We start from the raw sequence: 5,881 nt of genomic DNA on the forward strand, positions 1-5,881 counted from the left end.
ATAAGAAACATGACGTTTTCCTCCTTTCTTACCATGTTGTCAGCAACGCTCTGCTTCAATGTTTGAAGTATGTTTCAAAGCTTTTGTTCTCTTTAGGGAGAGCACAGTATCATTTTGTTTTGTTTTGTTATAAATACACAGAACATGTCCAGCTTAAATTTTTTGTTTGCCCAAAATTTAGTTGAACGAGTAAAGGCTCCTTCAATAAAGGTGAAGAGATATTTAAACTGATGTGTGTGGGGGTCGGGAGGTAGAGGTGGGAATAGAGAAGAAAGAGGGAGGAGGAGGGGGACAGGAGGGAGATATAGACAGAGGGGGAAGAGAAAGAAAGAAGAAGGAGGGAGGAAAGGAGAAGGGGGTTAATGGCCTCATTTAAAACGAATAAAAGATAGTTAGGAAAGGCAGCACTTATAGGTTTCCTTAACCTAGGAAATCAGTACTCATAAAGTTCAAGGTTATAATTGAGAATTAAAAACCACAGCCAGCGAGTTTATTTTAAAACACATAGTCTGTCATCTTTGTTTTCTTTCTGGATAACATGGTGTTTATACTCTGAGGTCTATTTCTGTTGCTGCAGCTCTTCAGCTGACTTTGAAGTGAACCTCATATGGTGTTAAAATCAGAACATTAGGGCTCAGAGAACAGGCAGTCCAACCCGCATTTTAAAAACACCAAATCGAGGGCCTCAAGGAAAGAGAATTGTTTCCACACTTCCGATTCCCGAGTCCTCAAAGCCGGCTCTTAGCAGCCAACCACCTCAGTGAGAAGATAGAGGGAGGTACCTCCTTTTGATTCTTCTTCCTCAGAGTCCTTCTCCATCTCCTAAGCCTGGAGCATGGCTGGCACTCAGTGCACACTCCAAATAGCCCTCTGGAAGAGGATAGTTCATATGACTGCAAAAAGAGCATCAGATATCACTGTACCTGAACCCTAAGATCTGCTCTGATGCTGGACGTCCTGGTTAACCTCTTGAGAAGGTTGCTTTCTGTCACAATTAGGGGGGTCTGATGCTTCCATTTCTCAAAGCGTGGAGATCAGCTAGAAGGCTTTGGGACAGCTGTCACCCCTAGTGTAGCCATTGTGTAAAAATGGCTGTTAAAATCAGAACATTGACACCAGGGGTCAAAAATTATCTTGGTGGTACGGATAGCACGGAGAAATAATAATTCTTGCTCTGAGCTTTGCAAAGCTTACCATTATCATATGACTCAGCAATGGAAATCTGGCCACAGTCTCCACCTGGGAAGATGCTTCCACTTGTCCCCATCACTCATCTCCTACATAAGTCAGTCTCACAGCCAGGATGGTCTTTTCTTATGCGAATTCTGCTGCCTTCCCACCAGCAAGCTCATCATAATGAAGTTCTTTGTCTTCACCATTAATTCACTTCTTCTCCTCAGCAAGCCTCTGGAGCTGTGAGCTGTCGCATCACCAAAGTTTGATTAGAAACCTTCTAGCTTCCTTGGTATGTCTCCGAAGAATAACTAATCATTGATACTAAATGAAACAAACAACATTCTCCTCTTCTGAATGATACAAGGGTGTGGAACAGCTCCATGAGGAATCAGTCCCTGCAAGGCAAAGCCGTCTACTTATGCAACTTCTTTGCAGATTCACTTAAACCATTTTTTCTACCTCGGGCATCTTCAATTATGCTTATAAATCTGACTGTCTTATACCTTACATCTATTTTTGATTTTATACCTATTAAACAGAAATCTCTTTTATTTATTTACTTGAATTTTTTAAGTGTTTGTTTTTTCTGTTTGAAGATGGGTGTCTTATGCTGCCCAGGCTGGCCTCGAGCTCAGTATGTAACAGTGCTGCTCTGTCTGTCTTTTTCCAGTGTTAGAGACAGAACACAGACCTTAGTGAATTTGGAGAATAATCCATAGGCAGTGAGTAAGGAAAGGTAACACAGAATAAATCAACTTAAGAGGCATTATACATTTGGAGCTTTCTGTCTAATGAGGAGATAGTTAACCTTTAAATGGTTTCCTGTGTGCTTCTGTAGGACTATGATAGAAACTGAACTTAAAGTGCACACTGGGCATTTTTATTGGAGCCGGTGTTGATAATGAGGAAATGGCTTCTCTATGGAAGTCCTTTTATTCATTTTCTTTTTATTTTATTTTATTTTTTATTTACATTTAAGTAGTTATTCTCCTTCCCGGTTTCCTGGACATAAGCCCCCTATCCCATCGCCCTCCCCTTCTTCTATAAGAGTGTTCCCCTCCCCAACCACCTCCCCTTCTCACACCCCCTAACATCCCCCTACACTGGGGGTATCAGCCTTGGAAAGACCAAGGCTTCTCCTTTCATTGGTGCCCAACAAGGCCTTCCTCTGCTACATATGCAGCTGGAGCCATGGGTCTTGTCCATGTATAGTGTTTGGGTAGTGGTTTAGTCCCTGGGAGTTCTGTTTGGTTGGCATTGTTGTTCTTATGGGGTTACAGGCTCTGTCAGCTCTTTCAATCCTTTCTTTAATTCCTCCAATGGGGATCCCATTTTCAGTTCAGTGATTTGCTGCTAGCATTCGCCTCTGTATTTGGCATGCTCTGACTGTGCCTTTCAGGGGACAGCTATATCAAGCTCCTGTCAGCATGCATTTCTTAGCTTGATCAATATTGTCTAGTTTTGGTGGCTACATATATATGGGCTGTATACTCATGCCTTTCACTCAGTTTCAAATGTCACCACTCAAGGTCAGTTCTGTGGTTCCTACCATCTACAGCTGAAATTCCTATACTACACTCAGTGCCCATATGTCACCTCTACACCGGCATGGAGTTCCAGTAGCATTGTGGGTTCAGCTGTCCTGGGAACATACAACAAAGTCAGATGCCACATCAAATGCTATGATGCTAGGACATAACTATATCTACAAATGGTTAGGCAGTTGGTTGGGCCTCTGGACATGGGCTTTTTTATTTAAACTGTAAGTAATCACGGAGAAAGGCAGGGAACCTCTGTCTTCTAGTCAAGAGTTGAGAGACATCAGAAACAAGGTTTTTTAATTCCAAATATTTATCATTTCTCAAATGCCAAGAGAGTTCTCTGTTATGCTATATTCTCAGAGATATAAACGAAGTCATGGATCCAGGATGGGGAGCCAGGTTCTTCTGGCTTCTCTGCTAGTCATCAGTAATTAATGTAGCTTGCCTGCTTGAGACCCCTTCTATGAGATCTTTTTGTCTATGTCTATAGACCCATCTGTACACACGTAAGTATTTTCCCCAGGGCTGCGCCTCTCTAACCATTTTCAAGGAGTTAGAGGCATGAGTCTAAAGTGCTAGGATGGGAACTGGCCAGTTCTCAAATTTGAATCCAGGCCATCATGGGAAGAGGTGCTTATAGGAAACCAGCCTCAGCCTAGGTGACGGTCAACTCTATGAGCCCTTTGGTGGCTTATTACTCCATTTACATAGCAACACAAACTGCAGATGTTGTTGAGGTTGTGTTTATAAAATACTCATTGATGAAAAGGTATGAAGTATGACTCATAGGAAATGCCAAAACTGAGATAAACCATCCCACAGAGTTTCAGCTGTTACCTTTCAATGTGGTGGAAACTTGATATCTGAAAACTCCCTTGACAAGAACCATGCTTTGCTCAGCTGTGCTGTTCTCTGAAATGTTCCTTATATTATTCTCCTGCACCATTGCTTGACATGTATAACCAGGAATGGAGGGTCCCAGAGAAGTGACTTAAAGGAGGCCTTGCACAAGTAGAATTTCTTTTCAGACACATACTGTCATATGCATGTTAAAAGTCCTTATCCTTTCTTTTCCATAGTTGTCAATGGGAGATGTTAGGAAAGTGATTATTCAATATCACCACCACCAACAGAAGCAGTTCTATTTATTTACAAGGCTCCCTAGTTTAAAGTGTTTTCTAAGCAATATATATTAAATCGAAAGGACCAAAATACATCTCTCCATCCAATTCACTCAAAGCCTTGTGGATCCTTCTGAACCACGTCCATGCTCATGTGACATTTATTCACTAAGTCATTAGTTAGCAGAACATTGACTGGGAAGGATAATCTTATACAGAAGATGTTCATAGACAACTCAGTTTCTGAGAATTAAGAAGACAAGGGGGCATGGAAAAATGTCTCAGTAGATCAGATGGAAACACAGGACCCCAGATTTGATCCCAGCATCCACGTAAGAAGCCATGGGTAGCTGGGCTTGCACCTGCAATCCTAGCACTGTGTAGAGCAGAAACTAGAAGATTCCCATGGCTTTCTAGCCACCAGCACAGCTTCAGTTCAGTAATGGTCTGTCTCAAGGGAATGACATAGAGAGACATAGAGCAGAAAACCTAACATCGTCTGGCCTCCATGAACGAATGGGCACCCAGACCCATACACCTACACACAGTCACATACACTGTGAATTCATATTCTACACTCATATCACACACAGACACAGACGCACATATACACACTCATAAACACAGAAGCATATGTAAAGAGAGATACACACACACACAAATAAACAGGCACACATAAACCCATACACACACACACACACACACACACACACACATATATATATATATATACAGATATACATACAAACACACTAAGACACTTACATATACAAACATTCAGGCACATACATATACATGTAAGCACACATGTACAAATACACACACACATACAGAAACAAATAATAATCTCTAGTTCTAGCATGCTCAGCTTAGCACCCCTCACATGCTGTAGTGGATTTGCCTTGTCTAGTCTGTGCATGCTTTTGTGTTTATGAATTTTGGTTTTCTTCATCCTCTTTGCATTACAGTTCCTTTTGCTAATTTTGATTACCATTCGCTTGAATTAAGTCGATCATATAATATTTATCATGTAAAATGTCAATTTAAGAATATGTTAGACACCACAAGTAAATTGAAATTGTGAGGTATAGAGTTGAAGTACATTATTTTTGAAATTTCCATGTGAAATATTACATAATTTTATGTTTATTCACATACTCTGCAATTATTTCTAAAACCCACGACACCAGCTGTTCATATTGTGAAACTTTAAAAATAGATTGCAAGGAGAAAAACGTAGGGAAAGAAAAACCTTCTATCAGCTCTCTGAATTGGGATAAGTGGCAAAACATGCTTTTCAGCTGTGTGAACGCTCATCAAGCAAGCTCTCAATGCATGAAGCCATCTGGGTTTCATCAAGGAGCTGTAGAAATTGCCCTGTTCTCAACCACTTATCCATGATTGCAAGTCCCTTTGATATATTAAATCATAATACATTCATTTCACTGTCCATACAGAGAATTGATGAATATTAATCATTTCAGAGTTAGTGCTCAATGAAATTCATCAAGTTGAATTGTATTTTAGGGAAAACACTTTCTATCTTGAGTCTTTCTTTTCTTCTTCTGCCCAGGTGACCAACATCTAAAAAACTGTTCTTGGATATCTGTCTCTCACACCCAGCCCAGTTCCTTTTTCCAGCCAGAACATTTATTCTAGGCATTTTCTGAACACAACCCACACCCCAACTCTCACCAGCCAATGCTAGCCTTTCTGGTCCCATGGGATGACCAATTATCCTAGTTTATCCATTGCTCTATTGCTTCGTGAGCCAGGGCTCCTGAACAGTGTATTCTTAATGCAAAGTCTTTGATGGCCCGAACCTAGACAAGGAGATGAAGTCAGTGTAGTTTAAAAGGGGAAAGGAAAAGATTTGATAATTGACTTTTGGGGTCTGATTTTCAGAGAGGCCAATTTTGAGAACTCATGAATAAGAGATTCAATAGGGAAGTGTTTCTAGGACTAGCCAGTCATAACTGAGAGTGAGCAGAACTAAAGAAGAGAAAAAACAAACTAAGCAAAGGGCACATAGAAGGTCAAGTC

Source organism: Rattus rattus, chromosome 5, assembly GCF_011064425.1.
Source record: "Rattus rattus isolate New Zealand chromosome 5, Rrattus_CSIRO_v1, whole genome shotgun sequence".
Lineage (NCBI taxonomy): Eukaryota > Metazoa > Chordata > Mammalia > Rodentia > Muridae > Rattus > Rattus rattus.